Raw genomic sequence first — 26,348 nt, forward strand, 5'->3', positions numbered from 1 at the left:
CCTGAACTCAGGCTCCTCTGTAAGTTGTCTTCATCCAATTGTGTCTTGGCATTGGTGGGCTGCCAGTTGTTCTTGTCCCCTGCACAGAGCATCCTTTAAGGTTTTAAGTCTGCTTTGGCCGTTTGAGGCTAGCTAGTTTTTGTTTTTGCTTTTTTTTTTTATTTTTCTCCTTTCAGTTGATGATCTTATCAACAGTGGAGCAGCGGTTACCATTAGCATCAAGGAGGTTCTTTTCCATAAAGACCTTTTTTCCGTGTAAACAGAATTAAGAATTGTCAGGCAGACCAAAGCTATAATGTTTAACGGTTTTGAACTTTAGGGGTTTTTTTTTTTTTAAATCCTGGTTATCTTGGCTAATTGAAACCTCATGGAAATGAGTGAAAGCTGAAATTGTTTGCCACATTCTTCATTTGGTGGGCGCTCTCTCATCTCTTCTCTCTGCAAAGAAATCTGCACTAATAAACATGTTATTTTTCTTGTGCTAAAACTGAAATGTCTACTTCACTCTTGTCCAAACTAACTAGTGCTTGTAGAAGTATTTTTTTTAATGTTATAAAAATAGTTGATTGTTCAATGAAATTTTGGAAAATATAGAAAAATAAAATGAAGAGGAAAATTACCAATAGTTGTTTAACCAAAAGAAGTCACTAATAACCCTTTGTTTTATTTGCATCTAGCTCCTTTTCTCTGTTAATAGTTATTTTTGGACATAACTGTGATCATACTGTTTATTCAATTCTGTATCACGATTTTTTTAAACATTAGATTACAGGAATTTTTCAAAGTTATAAACCCTTTGTAAAATAATTTTGTATTGTTCTTATTTTTAATTTATATACTACTAGTGACAAATTCTCTTGGTTTTATGTCTTTATTTTACCTTCACTTTTGAACAATATTGTTGCCACATATAGGATTCCAGCTTGACAATTCTTGCCTTTGAGAACTTTAAAAGTGATTTCCAACTGTCTTCTGGTCTCCGTGGTTCCTGATGACAAATCTGCGGTCACTCTAATTGTCACTTCCTGTACTTATAATGTCATTTTTCTCTAACTGCTTTCAGAACTTTTTCTTTATCTTTAGTTTTCAGCAGTTTGATTATGATGTGTCTTAGCATGATTTTCTTTGAGTTTATTTTGCTTGAATTTTGCTGAGTTTCCTGAATCCATAAGTTTATGTCTTTTACCAAATTTTGGAATTTTAAAACATTATTTATTTATTTATTTATTTATTTATTTTTTGCATCACACTCTTTCTGGGTCTCCAATAGAATGAATACTGGACCTTTTAATATTGTCCCAAAGGTCTCTGAGACTATTTTTTTTCCAATCTTTTTTCTCTCTCTTGTTGGATAATTTCTATTCATCTGTCTTCAAATTAACTGATTCTTTCCCTTGTCCTCTCCATTCTGTTATTGTGCCCCTCTAATGATTTTTTTAAAAAAAATTGGCTATTGTATTTTTCAATTTTAAAATTTCCACTTGGTGCTTTCTTATTGGTTCTATTTCTTTGCTAAGAACTTTTAACTTTTTATTTGTTTCAAGAGTGTTCGTCCTTACTTAGTGGAGCATGGTTGTCATCCCTGCTTTAAGGTCTTTGTGTGATAATCCACCATCTGGGTCGTCCTGTGGTTGGCGTGTTGATTGTCTTTTCCTTGAGAATTGTGGGGATTTCCCTTTTTTTTTTCTGTTGAGTAATTTTGGATTGTATCCTGGATATTTTGAGTACTGTGTCACAAGACTCCGGGTCTCGTGGCTGTTAAAAGCCTCTGGTAAATGTTGGTTTTTTGGTTTCAGCAGGCAGCCAACCCAGTTAGCATGAGACTACAACTCCCTACCCATCTGCTCTAGGCTGCAATGTTAATGTCTGTTTAGTTTTCAAGTCTTTGCAGTGCTATTCCGATGTATCTTGTGTATGCACCACCCGGGGTCCAGTCAGGCCCCTGGACAGTGGTCATACTGCGGTTAAGTTCCCAGAGCCATGTCTAGGCTGCTTTGTGTCAGTTCCACAGACACACAGCTCAGCGATGAGCCTGGGACTTCATACTCAGATTTAGGGTGTCTCTTCCTCCAGCTCCCTCCACACTCCAGCTCCCTGGGTCCCTTTCCTGGCACTCTGGCTAGAAAGCTGCGATTTTTAACTTCCTTGTGTTCTCACACACTGCTCGAAACTGGGTCCACCTGGGAGACAAAGCAAGTAGGAAAAAAATGAGGAAGAAAAAATAACAGTCACCCTTCCCACCTCACTCTTAAGAACAGAGGGACCCCCTTTCCAAGTTCCTCTAGTCAGAGGAAATAATTTTCTCAGAATTTTAAGTGCTCACATGGCTGCCATGCCCACTGATGCTAAAAGATTACAGCTTCACGGCAGGGGCTTGCTCAGGGCAGGGCTGGGAGAAAAAAAGGAGAAAAATAAAACAAAATGAGGATTTCCCCTACACCCTGTACTACAGGGGCTGCCTTACTGGTTCTCGGGCCAGAGAGAGGATTTCCTTTGGAATTTATTCTGTCCACTTCTGCTGCACAATTCCAGCATTTGGCTGCCTTAGTGTCTAAGCCAGAAAATATGGGGGAGGGACCCCAGGACACTCACTGCCATATCTGTATTTCTTCGTTTTGATTTCTCTGTCCACGCTGCTTGTTCTTATTTATTTTTTTTGAATACTCTGATAGTTATTTCATATATTCTATCCAGGTTATTAGTTGTAATCAGTGGGAGAGATAGAGTGGGGTTTACCTCCCAGCCAGAATCAAAGTCCATAACACTATTTTTCATAACTGCATAATATTTCATCACGCACGTGTGTCATGATTCCTTGAAATTTTCTCCTGTTTGATTTTAGATCATTTCTATTTGTTTTCATAATTATAAGTAAGTTGCAGTGGATATCTTGTTCTGTATTAAGAATTATTATCTCATAACAGATATTCAGGAGTAGAATTACTGAGCCAAATAACGTGAACATTTTTAGACCCTTGTGCTTCCCTCTGTCTAGAATGCTCTACTCCATATTTTCCTGCAAATGAGTGCTACTTGTCATTCAATTCTCAGTTTAAAAGGAGACCCCTGACTCCACCGCCACCTGCCGTATATTCTTGATCATGTCACCCTATTTTAATTTCTTCCTGGCTCATATCTCTGTATAATGTTGTCCTGTTCATCAGTTGTTTGGTACGTGTTCCCACTGTAATGTCGTCCCTTCCAGTACAGGGGTCTGTCTCTCTCATTTGCTGTTGTATCCCCAGCACCTGGCATGGTGCCTGGCACACAGTAGGTACTCAATAAAGGTCTCTTGAACAAATGATATAACATAGTGTTAAAGCCTATGTGTTCTTAGTCAGACTGCTCAGGTTTGAATCCTGGCTCAGATCTCGAAAGTCTGTTGCAGGGTGTAAATGATAATGTTTGAAAAGCTGAGTGCCTGGGGTACGGGAGCATTTTGTGGGTATTAGTACTTACTGTGCTGTAATCAAATTGCTACTTCTGTAAAATGGGGCTAGCAATTCTTCCCCCCTCTTCAAGGTACAAAAAGAGAATGTCAGTGAGAGCACATTTGGTTGTTAGGTAGGAAGGGGCCATTAAAATCGGAGGCATTATGTCTGTTATTATGCGTACAAAATAGCAAGAAAATTTCAGCCGTCTTGTGAGGCCCATTACAGCCCTCCACCAAGAGTGGCAGTTAAAATGAAGGTTCTGTCCGCGGGCCCTCTCAACAACCTGACGTCTTTGCAATGTCTCCTTTTGAAGGAAAGTGTTGAAGAAAATCCAGGCTGTGTAATTTAATTATTTTAATGACATTAAAAATATTAGTCACTGTAACTTTCCTTCCTGTGGCTGAGCACTTCAAAGTGGGTCCTTAATTAGAAATGGATTGAAGGATCTTTCCTATGGGCATCTCCAGGGAGATGTTCCAGGAGGCTTGTGAACGTTCTGACTTATTTTGGCAGCTGGTGATTGTATAGGTCTGTTTTCATCTCCCACTCTCTCCCTCGCTGCCTCCAGCTCTTTCCGGAAGTCCGTGCCTCCACCCCACCTCACTCAACTTCAAGAGAGCCAGGCTTAGCCTCCCCTCCCACCCTCTGTCTCCGTCTCCGTGTGCTTCCGTCCTGCTCTCTGTGTTTCCATCTGTCCTCCTTCCTCCTCCCCTCCCTGCCCACCCCACCGCCAAAGGACAGGCAGAGACAGCTTCAGCTAGAGAGCTGGATGGGACCCTTGAGAGAACGTAGCCAGATCAAACTAACGAATGTTAATTTGACGCCTGCTCTATGCCGGGCTCTGAGCTGAGGGAGAGAAGGTCTCGCCCTTGAGGAGCTTCTGAGTTAATACGATCAGACGCACATGCAGGGAAAGTTTAACAGTCGGAGAGAGCTTAAGGCAGTCTGTGAAAAATTGCCGACTGCAGTGAATAGAAACTCCCGTGGGACCGTGGGAAGCAGCAGGCCCTGTCACACCTAGCTGGTGTGTGTGTGCTGGGTGGTGACTTGACGCCTTGGCTGTCTCAATTTTACAGACCTGGACGTGGAGGCCCAGAACACCCTGGACACAGAAGCCCAGTTTATAGTTCATCAGTGCAGAGCAGTTTCTCTACCTCAGGACCCTGCCCTCACCCCGCGAGTCCCATCTCCTACTCTCCCTTCACCCAACCACCTCTGTCACATAAATAGTGGTATTTTGCCCCTACCCGCCGGGATGCAATTCAAGCTCAACTGTGGCCAACATAGTGCTCCCATGGCTGGACATGAGCGGTGGCCATGGTGGTCTCCCGTCCTGTGCTAATTTGGATTACAAACATTTACTTCCTCCAAAAGCATAAAGTAGCATCAGACTCCGAGCTTGAGGACAGAGCAAACCTGTACCAAGTGTCCAGGAATTCCCAGGCTTCCAGAGCTGGCACTGGTTCCCCAGAGGGCATGGAGAGACGCTCTGGTCCAGGTGCTAGAGAGGAACAGAAACCTGCTCAAGCCCAGGAGGGGCTTTGCTGGAAGACTCCGGAGGTCTCCAGCAGAACTCCAGGGCTGGGAGTGCATGCTGGCTTCCAGAGCAACCAGAACCGGAACTGGAACATCTGTGGGACACCTTCTCTGTCTCCTATTGTCTTCTCTCTGCTTAGCTTTCAAAGTAATACTTGTTGAATGTCCACTCTGGACAGACTCTGAAGATATGGTGTGGCTAAACCAGACCCAGTCTCTGTCCTCAGGGAGCTATAGACCAGTGAGGAAAGTTAATGTTACATAAGGCAACAAGCTGGTAAGAAATTACCAGTCGTGTTAAGTACCAGGAGGGAAACAAGCAGCTGGCCAAGATGGAGGATATTGGGGGGGCTTATTTTGGATAGGAGGGTTGAGAGAGGTCTCCCTGGGGGAATGGAGTGCAGAGTGAGATGGACGAGGAAGAAACAGGTGTACAAAGGGCAGGGCAAAGACCATTCAGGCAGAGGGACGGTGAGTGCAAAGGCCTTGAGGCAGGAAAGACTGCACATTTGAGAAACTGAAAGAAGCTGGTTGGGGTAGCAATGGGGAAGGAACCAGAGAAATTGTTGGAGGGGACAGGACCCAAGCAGGTCCAGGCTCAAATGCCTGAGAAAGGAGTTTGCCCTTGATTCTTAGTGTGATGCGAGTCGTTGAAAGGGTTTAAAGCAGGGGAGTGACATGATCTAGTTCCTGGAGGCTGATCCCTCTGGCTGCTGCGTGGAGAGCACAGTGTAGTGGAGCAAGAGAGGAAATGGGGACAAGCTAAGAGGCTGCTGAGCAAACTCAGGCCAGAGATAGCGGTGGCCTGCACGGGAGTAGTGATTTTAGAGAAGAGGAGGAGAAAAGGGGGCTAATGGTTCGTCCTGGAGGTTGACTTGACAAGGCGTGCTGATGGATGCTATGCTGGGGGTGTGGGAAGAGGAAAGGAAGGCTGAGTGCCAGGTTTCTGGCTTAAGTCACCTTCCGGGAACAGGGTGGTGTCATTTACTCAGAGCAAGAAATGAGTTTGGGGGAGCCAATCGCGAATTCACTTGCCATTCAGGTTTGGGATGTTGATGCAACATCTAAGTGGAGAGGTCCAGGAGGCTGCCGGGGGCGCGGGGTCTGCCTGGGACCCATCTGCATGTGCGCTGTTTAAACCCACAGGAAAGGAAGAGCTTCCCTGGAGAGAGGAGGCGGGGAGCTAGAAGAACACGGGGCCCACCTGGGCTAAAGAATGTCTCCATCTAGGGTCTCTGAGAGGGGAGAGGAGGCAGAGCAGGCTGGTCAGGGCGTGGGAGGAGAGCCGAGGAAGTGTGACGTTCCAGAATCCAAGTTGGGAGAGTGTTTGGCAAGCAAGCCACAGTCCACAGTGTCCAGAGCTGCTGAGAGAGTGAAAAAGAAGAGGACAGTCATGCTTGGCCACATGGAGTCCATGGCCGACCTTGGCAAGCGCTGCTTCAGTCTTCAATTTGACCATCCTCATTTTCCCTGCCTCTCAGTTCCCTGCTTAGAACCCCTCCCAGCTCGTACGCTCCATCCCCAAGACTAGCCGCCAACCGACACAGACTGCCTGTCCTCAGGTGGAACGCCAAATGCCCAAGGCAGGGAATTTGTGGTGGTCAACCTGGGTCTATCAGGTGTGTCCGGGACTGAGGACTTACGTAGTTCATGGGCCGAGGGCAGCTCCCAGCTTCCAGAGCACAGGAGGGTGCTGCCCCCTGGGCTGGAACGACACTTGGAAGGATGCCCACTGCATCTGGTGAAACAGCATCTTCCTTTATCTCTGTGGACCTGGAGCTGCTGGTCACCATGGAAACAGAAGCTTTGTTCAGACTGCCCCTTCCCTTCTTCTCACTCCTCCTCCCGTTTTTCTTTCTTTCCCTTCCTTACACCCACTCACTCTCTCCCCTCCACTTTCCTCCCTCTATTTTTATTCCTCATTTTCTGTCTCACATGCCCTGATTTCCTTATCTATTTTTTTAATTATTATTCTATGATGTGTGGCTTTGTGAGCCACCTTTAATTCCCTTTTTGGGAATCGGTTGGCAAATACACACCTGTGTTCAAGTAGACGTATGCACATACCCACCCCCGCACACAAACACATTCATATGCAATAAGCCCAGGGCTCTTTTTCCGAGCGAATGCTACCCGATTATTAAGAAAAGAATAAAGAGTGGGGGAGAGGTGTTCTAGCCTCGTCATTCACCGCACGCCACTTGAAGTACAGGCTTTCCTTTTAGATTGTCCTGAGACCCCGCATTTGGATGAGGAAGCGCTCCTTTGGCATACCTACGTACGACTTAACAGCAGCCAGGGTTTGTCTGCTCTATCGTAATAAACATAGCTATCAGTCATGCTCGGCTAAAAATACCCACAGAGCATCTTTTATTTCATGTATACACACAACCAATCCAGATTCTTCCAAGAATACCTCTGCCAAACTCCATAGTCATTAATCAAATCAAGGCAGAGAGCCCAACAGCTGGTTCGGGTAGGAGCTATGTAGATTTAGGGCTCGTCGTCTCTCCAGAGTGGAGCCTGGGGATCCATCTCTGTCACTATGCAGACTTCCAGCACACTGGGCGATCGGAACCGCGAGGCACTTACAGCATGGACCAGCCTTGTCAGTGTCGTGAGAGAGGAACTGACCAGCGCTGGCTGTCCCTTCGTGACCTGTAGAGCCAGTTGGCAAATGAAACTACAGCAACAAAAAACCTGTTATTTGACTCCAGAGAGACGAAAATAACTAAACGGTCGACTGGGTTGAGGGTTTTTTAAAAAACTAACTTAATAAGTCATGAGAGTCAAAATGGCAAAAGTGGGTTGTTGACGAGGGCCCAGCATGAAATGAGTTTCCGGCCTTTCACGGCTGGACTGGGGCGGGGTGGGTGTGTTTGAGGTCGTGCTCCTGACCCCTGGCAGTGCTCTCTAAGGTGGTGAGCCCCTCACTGAGTCTCCTAGATGGTGTCAAAGAGGAAAGCAACAGACCCTGGCCACTAGCCCATCCTGGCACCAGCCCGTCCCCATGCTTTTCCCCGTGGGGGTTGTCCCCGGGGAGGGCCAGTCTGCGGATATGGGACTGTGGCCTGGGCTTTGGAGCAGAGCCCCAGCGTCCAGCCTCTGCTGCCCCTCACATGACCTGGTGAGATGAGCCTCAGTTTCCTGAACTGTGCGCGCACATGGGAACCCCCCCCGCAGGGCTGCCCCGGGGTCCCAGGAGACGGTGCGGGCAGAGCCGCTTGCTCGCAAAGGGTGTGCAGTAATCGTGCCTATTATCAGAGGCCCAGGCGTGCTCTGGGGGTGCCTTTCCCTGCGCAGTGACCAGTGGGTGCCTCGTGTGGCCTTCTGGGCTTGTTCCCCGCGCATCTCTCCAGACTCCTCTCTCACCACCTGTCTGTTTCAGCCATGTTGAATCTCCTGAGTCTCCTGCAGGCCCTCAGCTTCTCTCATCTCTGAGCTCTTGGCCCTCCTTCTGCCCCAGGCCCCTCCACCTGGGCAGCAACTGAGGCCTTTCAGCCTCAGTTCTCATCTCTCGGTGTTCCCTCTGTGAAGTGCCCTGGAGGCTCCAAGACTGGGAGAGGAGGCCTACTTGGGAGACGAGCTGCCTGAGGGTCCCTGCTTTACACGTCATGGCAGTGGCCTGCTCACTTGTCCGCTGGACCGTGAGGCCTCGAGGCCAGGAGTTCCTAGCACCTCCCGGGGGTGCTTGGAGCATAGTAAATGCTTGCTGAATGAATTAGTGACCAAACCGCATCCACCAAGGGAAACATAATTCAGGCCTGTTATGGGTTGGATTGTGTCCCCTCAGAAAAGATATGCTGAAGCCCTAACCCCCGGTATCTGTGAATGTGACCTTATTTGGAAACAGGGTCTCTGCAGATTTAATCAAATTAAGATGAGGTCATTAGGGCTGGCCTTAACCTAATACAAATACTGTCTTTATAAGGAGAAGGAAATTTGGATGCAGATGTGGACACACGGGGGGATGTCCTGAAAACACCGAGGAACAGATACAGAGGGAAGAGTACTGTGAAGGTGGAGGCAGAGACAGGGGCGATGTGGCCACAAGCCAAGGAACGCACGAGGCCACCAGACGCTGGGAGAGCAAAGAAGCATCGTCCCCTAGAGCCTGTGGAGGGAGCGTGGTTCTGCCGACACCTTGATTGTGGACTTCCGGCCTCCAGAACGGTGAGAGAATAAACATGTGTTGTGTTAAGTCCCCCAGTCTGTGGTACTTCGTTACGGCAGCCCCAGGAAGTGAATCCAAGGTCAGTGGTGAGTCAGAGCGCTAGTGTAGTTGCAGGAGAAACGGTTGACACCTGTACCTTGTATCTGTTACAGTTTAGCTCGTTTCCAGAAATATTTAGTAATTGACTATTCTGAGCCAAACTGGTGCTTGTTTCTGGGTGGGCACTATCGGGATGGCTGCTGAGGAGGTGAAAGCTGGCATCCTGTGGGTTCCCCTGCCTGCGGGCCTGGTCCTGAGGTGGGGCAGGGGCCAGTGGGGTGGTCTCCAGGACCTTGGGGGTGAGGAGTGATTTCAGATTTGCTTAGTGCTGATACAACAGTGATGGGCTCTATTGGGGTAGAGCGAGTGGTCTTGGTCATTTCCTGAAGAAGAGCCCCACACCTAAGGCCGTGGATGCACAGAGGGAGAAAGAGTCAAAGAGCCGTGCCAGGTGCTCCAGGGCAGAGCCTGGCACAGTGCTCTGGCGTTAGAGCAGGGCACCTGTCTGAAATGGATGAGAGAGCAGAGGGCTGAGTGGGGAACGAGGCGGGTAGGCAGGGGCCCAGTTGTGGGAGTTGGCCAAGACAATGGGGTCAGCTCAGAAGGGACATGGCTATCAGAGGTTCACCCAGACATTCCAGGCCTAGCTGCAGCAGTGGGCCTGTGGTGATCCTATCTTCTGATGGGACTGACTCTGCCCCTGCTCCTTGCCCTGGCTGTGTGGGCTCGGGGGCTGCCTGGGGCTGCACCTGCAGAGGGCAGGCAGGTCGCTGCAACCCTAGCAGGCCTGAGACGTGGAAGCTGGGGACACGTCTCTTGGAGTCATCTTTATTTCTGCATGAAGAGCTCCAGACCATCATCGTGGAGGGACTAAATCTTGGTATGTGAGATTGTGGCGGGGTGACCTCTCCATGGCCCTCCTGGGTGGAACCACCCCTGGACATTGCAGAAGCCCCAAATCCTCCCCTTCCTTGTCAAAGGACATAACGGGGAGAGCGGCATGGTGTGGTCATCCACTCATGCCTTGCCTTCTTTGGCTTATTTTAAATGAAATCAGAATGACTTGTTGAAGCTGTTCCATAGGGAGCTTTTTCTGGCTTTCCATTTGAGTCGTGCTTTAGACATCAAAGACCAACCATCCACCTCTGCATTAGGGAATGTGTCGACAGAGATTTAGTAATGTGTGACGGAAAGAGCAATATTCTGGAGGCTTTGAATGCCCCAGCAATTAGGCATCATCAGATACAAGCAGCCCTGGACAAAGGCATTCAGAACCAAATGAACAGCTGGGGAAAGGTAGGAAATGGCAGGTGCCCAGGCTTCAAATTGTCACGCGTAACCGTGCAGAACGTAAATTATATAGCTGCTTTCTGGGCATGGCGCCGGTTAATTACTTTATTCAACACAGATCTGGTTCTTTGGCAAAAGAAGTTCTTAAAAAAAAGTTAAGCCTAGTGTGAACTGCAGTCTGAATTTTTAGAAGCTGACTTTGGGAAGTGGGAGGACCTTGCCAAGGGCCAGAAGACCTGTTGCAGGTGGGATGTGGGCTGGTGGGATACACCCAGGAAGACTATCCTGGATGCAGAACCTCAAGGTGGAGGGAAGGTAAGTGCACCATGATGCGTGCAATGCACAGATCCTGCTCTCCGGCGACGGCTTCACGAGTCATCCTGTGCGGGACACGCCTTGCCTGAGGTTGATGCAGGATGTGCCCAAGTGCAACAGGTACTTGAAACCACAGCTTCAGAACAACAGAATTGCCTCTTAAAACGTAAAGTCAGTATGCTAGGTTATTATAAAATGTTTACTTAAACCTAGCAAGAGTTAAAAATGAACTTCATGGCTTTTTTTCTGTTTACTGTTTTAAATCTTTTTTTTAAATTAAAGTCACATCCTCTGAATGATACTATAATGATGGATACGTGTCATTTATACATTTGTCCAAAGCTGTAGAATGTATAACAGCAAGAGTGAACCCGATGATAAACTGTGGCCTTTGGATGATGATGTGTCAACGTAGATTCACCGATTGGGTACCACTCTGGTGGGGCCTGTGGATGGTGGGGGAGCTGTGCATGTGTGGGGGCAGAGGGTATATTGGAACTCTTTGTACCTTCCTCTTAATTTTGCTGTGAGCCTAAAACTTCTTTAAGAAAACAAAGTCTTTAAAAAAATTAAGGTATAATGTACATATAGTGACACTTACATATAGAGAAATAGATATTAAGTATACAGTTTGCTGAGTTCTAACAAATCTATAACCAGCACCCAAAACAGGAGATGGGCCGTGTCCATCACAGCAGCAAGTTCCTGGGCACCCGTTGTATTCAGTAATTTCACGGCTGTTTAAACTCTCAGTCACCTCCTCTTGGTTGCCTGGTCCCTGTGCAGCCGTCCCTGGCTCCCCAGGCAGATGGTCACTCTCCTGGCTCCTGTCCCCTTCCCCCAGCCCTCCATTGAGGCCAGGACCTCCTCCTGAGGGAGTCCTCATTTGCATATCTGTCTCCTTTCAGGCTGCGGGCTGAGTCATCACACTGAGTTTCCCCAGGCCTGCCCAGGGTCAGGCCTTGGTAGGTATTCAGCCAGTGTTTGCTGATTGAGTGAGTGCCAGAGGGGAAAAATTAGCAGGTGACCCAGCTCCTCTGCAAACAGGATGGTTCCTACCCCTGGCCTTATGGAGCATCTCTGGTGTAATAGCTGCTGCTCAAGCTGCAAACTTTGGAATTTAACGCCTCTCACTTTCTGGCCTTTCCCCATCAGAAGGGCCCCTGCTCAAGCCCCCAGCCACATGCTTTCCTCCTCCTTCCTTCTGAATCTACAGCTTCTAAAGCAAGTGCTGCTGGTTCAACCCCCAACAGCTGGCTTGAATCCGTCCCTTCCTTTCTTCTCCATGGCTTGCTCTCAGCTCACACCACCAGAGTCCTGCACATGAACAGTTAGGTGACCCCCAGGCTGATGTCCCTGTGTCCATGCTTTACACTCAAATCCCTTCTCCTCCCAAAATGATCCTCGTCACGTCCCTCCCCTGGTTAAAGTCTTTCATGGATACCCAACGAACTTGGCATAAATTCTAAATTACCTCTGCTGGTCTAACACCCCAGCTGGCCCTGGCTCTGGCCTGATGCCCCAATTTACTTGTGCCAATCTGCCCGTCACTCTCAGAGGTCCAGCCTCATGGGCTTCACTGTCCCTTGAGTGTGTCCAGCTGCTCCTCACCTCGGGCGGGCTCGTCACTGGCTGCCTCCTTCGCATTCTCTCTGGAATGCTTGTCCCTCGACTGAGCATGTGGTCGGCTCCTTCTCATCCTTGGGGGTCCTGGGTGAGACATCCTCAGAGAGAGCTTCCAGCCAACATCATCTCAAATTGATTCCCTCCCTTTCTCTCTCTCACGGCTCCCGTTCCTCCCTCCCTTCTGTCTCCCTCCTTCCTTTCTTCTCTCATTTCCTCTCTCCAGTCTCTTCTCTTCTCTTAAGCATTTATCCAAGGCTGTGTACGTTTTGTTGATGCTCCCCGCTCTAGAACACACGCTCCATGGAGGTGGCGGGATGCCCCTGTGCACGTCGTGTGTCCAGACGCTCACTAACTATTTCTGAGTGTGCGAATGAACCCATAGGGGAGTATCTATGATTCTATGATGGGAACAGTAGAAGAAACATTTAAAAAATCATTCTCCAGAGAAGTCCATTCTCTCAGGGACCCTTGACTGGTTCCTAAGAGAAAAATGCACAGGAACGGCTCCATGTCACCCAGTGATCCTTGGCAGGGTCAGGGTGGCTGTGGGGTGGGGGCGGGGGTCTTGTGGTAGTGACGCTGTCCTCTCTCTGCTGTGTAGGGCGGGGGGGCAAGGACAGTGTGGGCACTGTGGGTACCCTGCTTGCACCTGCCCTGGCAATGCCGCTTACTCTGTGTGTTGTCTGTCCCAAGTAAATGCATTTTCATGATAACATCATATAAAGCACAGAAATTTGAGGGGAAAAAAAAGGATCTGACTTGAATAATGGTCTCTGTTCTAATTACAGAAAGCTGTGTCGCTTGAAAAGAAGAGTTTTCCATTAGGAGGACTCTAAAAATAGTCATTGTGATTTGAACTGCCTTCTTCAGTTTCAGCCTGAATGTTAATTGCTTTAGCAAATCGTTTTGGCGGCTTGAACAGGTAGGCCCACCGTGCTGCCCAGCCTCCGGTACACAGGCCGTGCCAGTGGGGCCCCTTCTGGAAATAGGGCTATTTAGGAAACATACACACTCCTTTCCGGTGCCTCTCACAGGTGCCTCTCAGCGTGAAGTTCATTGCGCCGAACTTGTAGGGGCGGAAACTCATAAATCCTTTAGGTGAACTCCAGATGGGTAGCAGACATCCATCAGGCAGCTGCTGGGCAGCTGGAAATGTTGCCAGTAGAAGAAGACAAGGACTGGTCACTGCAGGGGAGGCAGCCATATGGAAAGCAGCGCCAGCATCCTTCTGAATCACTCCCACCGGCATCATTAGGGGGCTGCTTTCCATTGTTCTGGCCCTTGGTGGGACCCTGCTTCTCTCTCTCCTTCTAGAAAATGCACAGGAATGGCTTGAATCTTGAGGAAGTGTGAATGGTTTCCTGCATACATTTTTTATCTTCGGAAGGTCCTCAGGTCTTGTGGAGCCAAATTTGGGGGAATTCAGGGCCCGTGGGGCCAAATGTAGTATTTATTTATTATTATATTTTTGGTTTGGCATTCCACGCAGAGAATTTGCAGTGTGATTTTTATGAAGTGCTGCAGCTTCTGGATTTAATTTAAACTTTATTTCAATATCATGCACACATGCCCAGAGGCTCAGAGACAGCTGAGTGAGGCTGACATGATTTACAGCAGTGGTGTCTGGGGAGTGGTGCTCTGGCAGACCCCCTGAGATCCCGTAGCTGTCTGGAGGAAGAGGTGTTACATCCACTGACGTGGGCAGGCAGGAGGAATAAGCACGCCTTGGCTTAGCATCAGCCTGACATTTGTGTGGTGTTTCCAGTTTGTGAAGCCTCTCTATTCTGTATCTCTTCTGAGCTGGGTAGGCATTAGTGTCCCATTTTACAGATGAGAAAACTGAGGCTCATGAGGTTAAATAAGAGGTTACCTGTTTGCGCTCATCTCAGCCTGTCAATAACCAATGTTGTGGTTGGACCAGCCCTTGAGGTTCTTATTATGATTGCCCTTCAGCAATAACCATCAGGAAACTTTGAAAAGATAAAAGTTTATTCTCACAGGACCTGGAAATCACGCAGCACACCTAGGGCTACACAGTGAGGTCGTGGGGAGAGAGAGAGAGCGCACATACACGCACAGGTCTGGGGTTCTGCTTTTATTGGGGTCGAGGGTGGGGGCCTAGGGTTTCATGGGCTTACTCTTTATTGGTGAATTTAAAACATAAGAGTGGGAATTTAAAGCATGAGAAGAGAAAAAACAAGTGGTCCAAATGGACAGTTGTTGAAACCAACCAAGATCTCTGAAACAAAGGAGCATCAGTGGGGGAGGCGGCTGGCTCTTTCTCTAGTCATGGGCTGGCGACGTGCTTATTGGAGAGAGCCCTCTTGAAGGGGATGCCTTGGCAATCAAAGCTTGAGTCAGGCACTTGCATTACAAAGAAAAAAAAAAAACAACTGTCAAGGCTTACACTGCATTAGTGCTCGATCGGCACGTGTTCCTTCACCTTGCTGATGAGACTTCTGGAAGGAAACACGGAGACTCGGGAATCCAGAGTGGAGCAGGTGGAGGAACTGGCAGTGGAGGCTTCCTGAAGTTGGCGAGGCTGTTCCTGGCAGTAGGATGTGGGTGAGCATGAGTTGGGGGGAGGCATGCAGATGGTGGGACCTCATTTCCATCCCTGGACGTCACTTGTGGGGTGAGGAGTAGGGGAGAGCCTGGGGAGGCGGGGCTTGGGGAGTTTATGCAGACCCCGGGGTTTGGATGTTGTCTTCTGGATGGCGGGGAAGCACCCAAGGGTTTGAGCTTGTCCGCTAACAGAAACAGAGAAAGCTGCGGTTCAGGGCGAGGAATCTCAAAGCAGGATGGAGGATGGAATGGGGTGAGGTTGGGGGTGGGAGGCAGTGACAAGAGAGAAATCACTGGGCAGGAGAGGCTGTGATGTGCTTATTGTGGGATTTGACACTGGGGTTCACAGAGCCGGAGAAGGGGGTTGTGGGGTGGGAAGAGGAGGAGCTGCGAGTGTGATGGGCAAGGCAGGCCTGAAGCAGGTTGGGCCAGGGGCCACAGGGAGGTCTGGAACTGGATGTGTTGGGTTGGGCCATCTCTTGGTCATCAGCATCCTCTGCCCTGGGGTGTGGTCACTGTACATTAGAAGGTCAAGGGCTGAAGAGGGAGGAGGATCCTCCAGGTCACCTGCCCAACCCCCTAACTTGCAGATGGGGCAACTGAGGCTCTGAAAGCCTGAGGTACAGAGAGTGACATCCGTGGAGCCAAAATGGCTCTGGTCCCATGCTCTCTCCCTCAACCGCTCTCTCTGGAACCACAGCTTCATCACTAAAGTCACACCATCCTTCAGTCTGGAGACACTGGCCACAAACAGCCCAGCTACCAATGTGTGTCCATCATTATTTTCTCTTATTTCCCCGTCGCCTTTGTTGAAAGGCCCACGTCACTGCAGGCGCCCATTAGAAACAGCCTCCTGAGGAGCACAGTGCATCTGGAATGCAAGTGCCTAATGAGGGAGCCACAGAGCCCCGCTCTGTCCTTGTCTTCGGGTCACTTCCCCGCACAGCTACCCCTGCCTGGCCCAGAGCCTGGTCACCGGGTGTGTCACAGGGACTCCAGCTTCCTCTCGCAGGGCAGGCTGCTTCTTCACTGGGAAGGAGGAGCGTGCAGTGGGTGGGTGAGTGGGGCGGGGAGATGGAGGAGGCGTGACACAACTAGAAAGAAGTGGCGATGGAGGGGATGGCACTGTGGGGAGGTGGGAGGGCTCGATGGGTGAATGCAGAAGAGGGGAATGCTCGGTTTGGCCAGGGAAGGGGCTCATGAATACAAGAAGTGGGGAGAGTTAGGAAACACAGGTTAAGGCCAGGGTGGGTCTGCGCTGCTGCCAGCCTTTACTGAACACTTGTCCCAGCCAGGAATTGTGCGAGGTGTGGTCCTACCTTAGTGAACAAAACATATGAAGCTAGCAGTGGGGATGGCCCTTCCCATGGCAAGGCCTTGTTCCAGGCACGTTACATGTATTAACTCATTTACTCCCAAGGTCTGTGTGGTGGGAACTGTTACTATCTCCATTATCCAGATGAGGACACTGAGGCAGAGAGGTGAGGTGACCTGCTCCAGGACAGCTGGTGAGTGACTGAGTTATACTCTGAGCCCGGGTATCTGACCCAGGGCCCACTCTCTCAGCCACTGAACTCACCTGTCTCTTACTCAAGCATCAGAGCAATCAGAAAAGAATGGCACAGTGTGGTGGGTGCCATGAAGGAAATGAAGAGGATGCAGAGCCAGGAAACGAGGGGCGTACAGTAAGTCCTACTTGAAATAGAATTTTCCAGAAGGGCTCTTCTATGAGGAAGTGACATTTAAGCCGAGACCTGAAAGATGAAAGGGGTTTTATTTGTGTAACTAATACTTGGGAAGGTTTCCTTTGAAAAAGAAAATACTGCATATTGATTTTAATTGTTGTTATGCTATTTTTACTTTGCTTCATAAGTCTCATTTATTTTTTCTCCAAAGCGGGAGCTAAGAGCTGTCTTAGCCGAGGTGGGTAAACTCACGGAGCTTGACCGGGGGAACCGACGGGAGAGGCGCAGGTCCTGACCAGGCTAACCATGCCAGAGGCCCAGAGCTTCCCCCAGAAAATATCCTATTTTTGTCAGGCTCTTGCTATGCCTGGCAAATCTTGTTTAAGTTGGATCTCTGGGATGTTTAAAAAATTAATTGGTTTGGCTCCAGCTTTTCTTCCTTTGAGAACGAGATCTGTTGTAAAATTTAAAGTGGCTGTGCCAACTGGGGAATGCTCTCTGCACGTGGTGAAGTCTCCTTGCCCCAGGGCTGGGGTTCCATCGCTGAGACACAGGAAGACGTTCCCTGAGTGGGGTCTTCTTCCTCACATTGGGCACCCATCCCTGGGAGGGCTTCCCCACTGTCAAGGAGGGACCTGAGGATCGAGTGATGATAAAGGTGATGGGACAGGATAGGCGGGTGCCCCAGAACTCAGGCTGCACCAGAAGGCCAAGAGGGGCCACCTGGAGCAAAATGGGGTCCAGGGCACTGTGGAGTTGGAAAGTCAATTTCAAAGCGTGACTGTTTATTGAGCACCTACTGTGTGCCAGGCACTGGGATAGGCCCTGAAGGGGACACAGAGAGAAATCAGGCTTTGGACCCTGCTCTCAAGTTCTTTTCATGCAGCCATCCAGCCAGCATTTACTGAGCACCTTCTGCATGCAGGAGAGATGACAACTGCTTTCCGACGTTCTCTCCTTGGAGGAGCTCACTGGGTGGTGGGGAAGTCACTGCCATGCCTACACAATGTGCTGAGGGTCGTGGGAGCCCCGTGCAGGGTGCTGTGGGAGCCCAGGGGGGCAGTCAGAGCAGACCTCCCCCCTCTGCAGTGAGGGAGGGCTCCCCATGAAGAGGCGTTAGAATTGGACCTCAGAGTGTAAGCAGGAGTTTACCAGGAAAGCAAAGGCCGGAAAGCATCCCAGGTAGTGACAACAGCGTGTGCAAAAGTGGGAGGTAGCATGTGTGGGGGGTGACAAGGAAAGAATGAAGGGCACAGTGTGGAGGGTGCTTGCCTCTACTAGGCAATAATGAGCAAGTGCCTTGCTCCCGTGGGACAAGATAGTAACAACAAACAGCGGCAGCAGCAGCTAACTTTTATTGAGCACTTATGTGCCAAGCTTTATGCTAAGCAGTTATGTGCATAATTCTCACCACAATCCTCTATTAGGTCAGGATGGGATTCTCCCACTTTGCAGATACATAAACTGAGGCTAGGAGGGTGCAGTCAGTCCCTGCTCCAGGCTGACAGCTGGTGAGGGGTGGAGTCAGGGTGGGAGCGACCCTCGGCCCACGTTGACCCGACTCTGATAGGCCACCTGTCTGTGTGTCGGCTGCATGTCCTCAGACTGGCCATTCCTGGTACACTCACTATGTTCGGGGGCTGTTTACACAGTAAAATGTAAAATTCAGACACTTCAATATTTAACACTGCTCACTCCCACCTCCGGGATGGAAACAATAAGAACAAATGCTTTCTGTTTTATCACCCGAGTTTGGAAGCTTGGGTTTAAAGAAGATTTAAGTTTTCTTCGGGTTGTTACAGCGGTTGCCAATTTTAGCTGGATACACAAAGCATCGGATTTTCAGCCTTGAAAGTTAACCCTCTTAGAAATAGAAATGGATTCTTAGCTACAGACTTTATAACCCAGTGTGAAAACTTACCTCCCTTTGCACATGGAGGGAAAAATGTGCTCGGGTGGAAGGGAGACAAAGTGCTTGCTGCTGCCGGGAGCTCCCCGTCTCTTCTGCCTCAGCCCCCTACAGCGGGCTGCATTTCGGCTTGGGATTTACAACTTGCAGGTAGTCATCAGCGAAACCCAGGTGTTAAGGAATGATGCCAAGACTTAAAAAAAAAATCGCGTTTCCGGATTGTGCCCCTAAGGGTTGATGTAATTAAATTGAATTTAAAAAACGACTGTGCCTCTGCTTTTTTGTATATTCTCAGCATATGACTGTAATCAGGTCACTGTAGCTTGAGAACAGGGCTATAGTTTCTTACTCTATTAGGGTATTTATATAATATAGTTCCTAGATGGCCAAACGGCATATCACAAACGCTTTTAATACACTGCATTTGCTACCTATTCCTATGTCTGTCACTCCCTAAAAGTAATCAGAAAGTTATGGAAGAATAAAAGGTTAATCCACATTACCAAATAATTAATTTGGGTTGACTCTAGAAGGTCGTGCCATAAAAATCCATTGGTTTGTTCAATTCAATAGAAAAGAAAAAGTCAATTAAGCTGGTTGACCAAAGTCTGCTGTTTTCAAATGGCGAGGTAGAAATTGTTTCAGTGACTCATGTCCTGAGTTAACGTAATGTTCTTTATTGGCACAAGCATTTTAGCAGGAAAAACATGCTTATCAGCTAAATTTTTCTTTTTCATTGTGTTCATAATCGTTAATGTTTTGTCTTACACAAATAATGAGCAATCAGGTATGGGGGACGTGGTCACTTGGAATGCATTGGGGAGCATGAGCTGCTCTCCAGTTTGGGTCACCTGTCTTCACACTCACCGCAGTGCTCAAAGGCTCATATAACCCCACATCGTCACCAACACTTGACACTAGCCAACTTTTTCATTTCTGCCCAGCTAGTAGTTGCCAGATGAGATCTCATCATTTAAATTTTCATTTCTCTGATTACTAATATTTTGAGCATCTCTTTGCACCTTTGTCCATCTTTCTACTGGAGCTTCTCTTTCTTCCTTTTGTGTCATGGATATGAGTTTTTTGTCAGATTTAGACATTGCTGGACTCAGCTCCCAATGTCATCTGCCTGTTCATTTTATCCAGGGTGTCCTTTGTGGGACATAAATCTTTTATCTTGATATGAGCAACTTCACCAACTATTTGTTCTTATTTTTGCCTTACTATTTATACTTTTGAGGTTTTATTTAAGAAGTCTTTCCCCATTGTTAGGTCACAAAGATATTTTCCTACATTTCCTTCTGTTATCTTTACGGTTCTGCTTTTCACATTTCGTTCCTTAATCCATCTGGAGTCCACCTTGTGAGAGGTGTCAGGTCAGGATCCAGCTTTAGTTTTCCCCGAACACAGCGCTGGGTTTCCCAACACCATAGAGTGAAGACTCTGCCTTAATTCATCGTGTTCTCATATTGTGTGTTGTTCCCAATCTGCTACATGTAAGCCTACACCTAAGCTGTCTCTTTTGTTATATGAATCTGCAGCCTGTTTTTATGTCATTAACGTAATTTCTATTCCTTTTCCTTTTTTCTTTTGTTCAATTGTGACTTTGTAATGCATCTTAATACCTAGTTGGATAAGTTAAGGCTATTTTAGCTATTTCAGGATGTTTTCCCTGACATATATATTTTAGATGAAGCTCATTGAATTCCTCAAAAACCCCAACTGGATTTTTTTATTGTGTATAATTATTTATAGATTAATTTATGGGAGGAAGAATTAAAACTTTAGGATACTAAGTTGTCCATGAAAGAACATGGACTGTCTCCCCATTTGTTCAGGATATCTTCTATATCTTTTAATAAAAATTTAAAATTGTCTTTTTATGGGTTTTCTGTATTCTTGGTTAGCTAAATTCCCAAATAATTCCAACCATAATTAGCTACTATAGTGAATTTGTTTTCCTTGTATTATAATTTCTGGTTTGTTATTACTGGTGTAGAGAAATGTTATTGATTTTTGAAAAATTTGTCTTTTATCAACAAATCTTGCAAAACTATGTTTTATTTTGTCTGATGATTCTGTTGGTCTTTCCTGGATAAAAGATCATATCATCTGTAATAATAAAGATTTTTATCTCTTTCCTTCTTAAATGTATCCCTTTTGTGTCTTTTTCTTTCTTTATAGTTTGGCCACAGCTGCCAGGATCATATGAAACAATTACAGGGATGGTGGGCATCCTCGAATCCAGCCTTGAACCCTGTCTTATGGGAAATGCATCCAAACTGACTCCATTAATTATAATGTTTGCTGTAGACTTTTGGTATATCAAGATATCTATCTTATCAAGATAAGAAAGTTCACTTTTATTTGTAGTTTGCTGAGTTTCTTTCCTAAATAGGTGTTAAATTTTAAGAAATGCTTTTCTGATTCAGATGATTCATTGATTCAGATAATTATATAATTTTTTCCCCTGGTCTATTGATGTGATGGATTACATGGATAGATTTTTCTATTCTTGAACCATCCTTGTATTCCTAAAATGAGACCTCTTTACTATACGGTATTTTAAAAAAATAAGCTATTGGATTCACTTAGCTAATATCTGACTTAGGATTTTTTGCATCTATGTTCATAATGAAATGAACCCATTATATTCTTTTCTTACATTGTCATTCTCTGGTTTTAGAATCAAGATTGCATTAGCTACATAAAATGACTTAAGCAGCTTTCACTCTTTTTCTGTTTCCCAGGATAACACTTTTATAAGATGGGGACTTCAGCCTTTTAAAAACTTTGATAAATTCACCTGTAAAACCATTCAGAACTTCTTTACAAAAACTAATTGACTCCCATTTTAATTTCTTTAGTATTGTTGGTCTGTTTGGGTTCTCTGTTGTTGTGTCAACTTTGGCATTTTATATTTTTTAGGAGTTTATTAGAGTTTCAAATTTGTTAAGCTTATAATAGTTTCTTGTTATATTTTTAGTCTCTAGTCTATCAAGCTCAGTGTCTTCTGTGATGTGGGGAGGGGCAGGGATGTTCTTCTGCAGAAACTGCAGTGCGTGGGACCCCTGGTTTCAGGTGTGGTTGCCTGAGAATGGGCTATAGACGTAGGTGGTCTTTCCCATCCCTGGGGCCTCGCAGAGTGTGTAGACAGACTGCAGTTAGCATTGCTGTTGCAGAGAGCCCTGCACCCTGACAGAAGGGAGAGAAAGGGGAGTGTCTGAACTTCAGGCCTTCTAAACCCTTTCTTCCAGTTCTGAGCCGGAGCCTGGCAGCCCCATGTGTGTGGAGGTGGTGGGCTGGGGATGGGCAGCACCTTCCTAGGCTTTGCTTTTTGGCCGCTCACACTGAGTTCTTTTTCATGCAAATAGTGATTTCCCAAAGATTATTGTTCCTTCTCTTTTAGGATTTATGCATTAAGTGACCACAGGAGCAGCTCCAGAATTTCTAAATTCGAGGAACTTAGATCCTAAATAATCTCATTAGAAGGAAGGGCTAGAAATTTGCTGGAGGATAAAGACACCCTGCAGAACACCTTGTGACCATCACTGGGGCTACGCCCTTGCTCTGTACTCTGCCTTTGTGCATCTTGGGCTGTGTGATGGGCAGAATCCCCGTTGGCCTGAGATTGTGACGCACATGATGGAGGCATATGTTTTGGAGCCAGATGGTCAGAAGTTCAACTCCTGACTCAGTCGCTTCTTAAATGGATGACCTCCAGCAAGTGACTTAACCACTTCTAGTTTCCTCGGCTGTAAGATATGGGGGAACATTCTCCCCTCACAAGGCCTTGGGAGGATTGTATCGTCAGGGACCTGCAGGAACGTAGGTACACACAGATGAACTGAAGTGAATCGAATGAAGCACAGAGGCCTGGGCAGCATTGAGGGGACAAACAGGGGATATTGAGGCATCACGACTAGTGACAGCAGGCTTAGGCCTGCAGGAAGTCATTTTTGCCCATTGACCTGCAGAACTGGAGATGAGCAGAGCACAGAGATGCAGCCACCACTAGGACTCCTGGGGCCAAAGTGGGGGAGGGGAGGCAGAATGATGGGGGGAAGGGGAAGAGGTTCCCAGATCTCTCTCTCCCCCGACTCTTCTATCTCCTGCTAGCACCTCTCAGTGACTGTTCCCTATCAGAAACCAGAGGATGAGGATACTCACTTCAAAAGGATCAGCCTCCAGGATACAGACGGCAGAGAGGGAGGGAGAAGGGAGGGGATGCAAGCAGAAAAATATCAGCACAAAGGTGAGATGTGATCATATCCGTAAATTATCCTGCACACAGTAGGTGGCCAAGAAATGCTGCATCTCCCGGGATGCTGAGCAGCCTCTGGCTATTCTGAGTTCAATGTCTCCCCAAGTATCTGTTGAGTCGTTTCTTAACAGTTTTCACAACAGCATCTTATTGTTTACAAATGGAAGATCTCAAACCAAAGCTAGTTTCCCCAGGTCAAACTGAAAATGGAATCACAGTGCAGAGGCAATAATAAGGAGAGGAAGTGAGTTGCAAGGGAGACCCATGAATTAAGAATAAGGCTTATCGAAAGAAGCCAGATCTACAGAGTATAGGAGTAAGAACAAACACGTTGAAAATTAAATATGAAATGGGTGATTATGTAGTAATGAGATTGAGGACATTACAAAGGACACTGCCATTTAAACCACCACATCGCAATAGAGTAATGAACGAGAAAAACCCTCCAGCTTCGTAATTATAATCATAGTTGCCATAACAACTTAGTATCTCTCTCCGTGAGCATCTATCTTGAGACTATATTTTTAGCAATGACTGTGCCTGAGCATGTATTTTTCTTTATATAGCAGCTAATTTTTCAAATTACTGATCTTAAAAAAAAAAATTCCATTTTCATTCTCTCCGAGTGTAAAAGTCTCGAAGATAATTAGGGAAATGAGCAGGTGTGAAAGTCCGTTATGAAAAGTGCTATAAGAGTATTGATGTCTCGACAACATTTGTTGCAGCAAAATGTTCTCTGGACTTGTACACTCTATTGTTCCTTGTCAAGCAGCTTAACATAAATCTTCTCTGGAGGGCTCATAAATATTTGAAAAATTATTAGCTCTGTAAGGTGTTTGAGGATTATTTGACAAGTACAGATTTATGTTGTGTAACAGAAATTGGCTTAACAGAATCCTGAGTCTCAGGAATGAATGAGTGAATAAACACTGGCTTTCCTTGCTTGACAGAAATGCATATAACAGATTCCCAACTGAAGCAAACCATGGGCTGACATTAAAGAACACCGTTTGAAGAACTCAGAGACCACGGAGGATTCCGAGCTGCCATTTTGGTTTCCAAATTTGCCCCTGTTGCTACTCCCAGCTGAAGGGTTTGCTTTGATAGCATGGCTATTGTCCAAGAAAAGTTAGCATGTACCCAAGCTCCACTCACACCATTGGGAGATGCTAATAGCCCTTTGTTAGGGTCCCAGACTTAAAACAAATTATTAGGTTGAAAACAAAAAGTTCTCAGGAAGAAGCACTCTTTCCCAATGCCACGAAAGACCTGCAGTCAGACTAGTCGTGCGACAAGGATTTATTGAGAATTTTCTTTCCTGACTTTACTGCTTCTGTGGAAGATGTAAAATTAGCAAATTATTATAATCACTAATTTATAAAGAACTTATAAAGTCTGTGCAGGGGGCAATGAAGAGTAGGCCTTATTGCTGTTGCCCATTGGTGAGCAGGGGAGCTAAGTTTGGGTGAGTATGGGAGCCTGAGTCCCATGCAAAAGGGTTGGACTTACGTGGGATTAGTAAGCACTTTGGGTTCTTTAGTAGGAGAACAATGTCATAAATGGGTGTTTCAGGGAGAAAGCTGATAGCTTCCTAGGCGGGGTGGACAGGAACTCAAGAGGCCAGAAGCAGGGACACAAGCTGTGTGAGTGTTCCAATAATCTGGTATGTGGCTCTGAATAACGGACTAAGATCCTGGCAGTGGGGACAGAGGAAGAGGTGAATTAACGAATGTGTGCCACAAGAAGCAACAGGACTCACTGACATGTCAGATATATTAGAAGGTAAAGCAGAAAAGGGACAAAGTCTTCATCTGGGAAGCTGGAGAAGGAGGGCCCCTCCCCGGCAGATAGGCAGGGTTGAGAAGCAGGATGAGGTTTGGAGGCCAAGAGAATGAGGTCAGCTTTGCCATCCTATCTTCCTAAACTTCATGAACTCTGGCTGTGCCCTGCACATTTCCAGGCGAGCAGCCCGAGAGAGGGAATCAGAGATAGACAAAGGCAGCTTCAGGGACCGTGCAGCGGGCTGCTCCGTGTAGGGAGAATTGGCATCAGTGCAATCAAGTCTTGTTCTATTTGTTCTGCTCGCATTAATTATGTCTCTCCATGGAAAACAAACAAGCAAGCGATAATAGGGAGAATAGTGATTAGTGAGATTCGTTTCCTGATTCTGAGGATGTGTTGAGGGTCACGTTGGAGTGGGACAGTCTCTGATTGCCTACCAGACACTGCAGCGCGAGTGTATGTTACTTTATTTACCTATGAGGTGTCGGGAAAGTAAAATGTTTCCGGAATTTACAGTTTGGGGCTACCAAGATTCATCCTGCCGGACTTCAACTACAGGATAAAGGCAGAAGTGCAGGGTTTAGTCCTGACTGTCACTAGTTTGCTCTGTGTCCTTGGGTGAGTCTGGGCCTCAGGCTCCTCCTCTGTAAAATGGGAGGGAGAGAGTTAGTCTCAAGTTTTAACTGTGCCGGAATCACCTGAGGAGTTTTTCCGAGGTGCCAGTGCTCAATCTCACCCTTGGGAGATTCCATAGGTCTGGGGTGGGCCTGGGCGTCTGCAAGGTTAGCAAGCTCTAGAGTCTCTGCTGGAGGTGGTGCAGGGGGCAACCCTCTCTGAATGGTCTCTGAGGCCCTTTCTGTCCAGGATTCCGGGTGATCCTCTTACCTGTGCTTCATACAGCTAGCTGGAACTTCTGGGTGTGTCGCCTGCTGCTCTGTTGCCCCTGAAGCCCCGCCTGACTTGTTTTGTTGTTGGGAGTGCCTGGCTGCAGATAAGAGAGCCCATGTGAGTGGGCCCTGGGGATATGTGATGGAGGAGGGCGGGCAAGGATCCAGAGGGGGCCATGGGCCAGCCTGGCCCAGGGCTTGGAGACTGGTGGGAGGGGAAGGGGGCCCCCTCCTCTCTTACTCTGGAGACCTGTGTGGGCTCTGGGTTCCAAAATGTCCTGAGTGGGTTGATAGCTGAGTCCAAGGCCTCCTGGCCCTTGGAGATATGGCAGGGCCTCCTCAGCCTGCAGCCTCCTCCTCTCACTCTGACCATTCTGCTTTGGCTTGCAGCCGCTTTGGCTTGCAGCATAGGAGGCCTGAAGACCTGCCTTAAGGGATGGCCTGCTTTGGCAGCCTGTGTGGGGAAAATGAGAGAAAACAAGGTGACAAATGGGGGAAGTGAGAGGAGGAGGATAGCAGCTGTCTTGGCCCACGCCCTGCCCGCTGTGGGCTCAGAAGAGCGACTCCAGGCGACTGGGGAGGCCTTGCCCAGGTGCCCAGATTCAGCTCAGTGTCATCTAGGAATGGCAGAGTCCAAAGGGACTGGAAAGGTGATAGCCCAACCCAGGGATGAGGGTCAGTCTGTCCCTGTGGTAGACAGAATGGCCCCCTAGCGACATCCCTACCTGACTCCTGTGAATAAGTTAGGTTAGATGGCAAAAAGGGCTTTGCAAGTATGAATAAGGTTACCGCCTTAAGAGAAGGAGATTGTCCTGGATTAGCTGGGTGGGCCCATCTAATCA

The sequence above is a fragment of the Equus caballus genome, chromosome 1, assembly GCF_041296265.1.
Source record: "Equus caballus isolate H_3958 breed thoroughbred chromosome 1, TB-T2T, whole genome shotgun sequence".
Taxonomy (NCBI): Eukaryota; Metazoa; Chordata; class Mammalia; order Perissodactyla; family Equidae; genus Equus; species Equus caballus.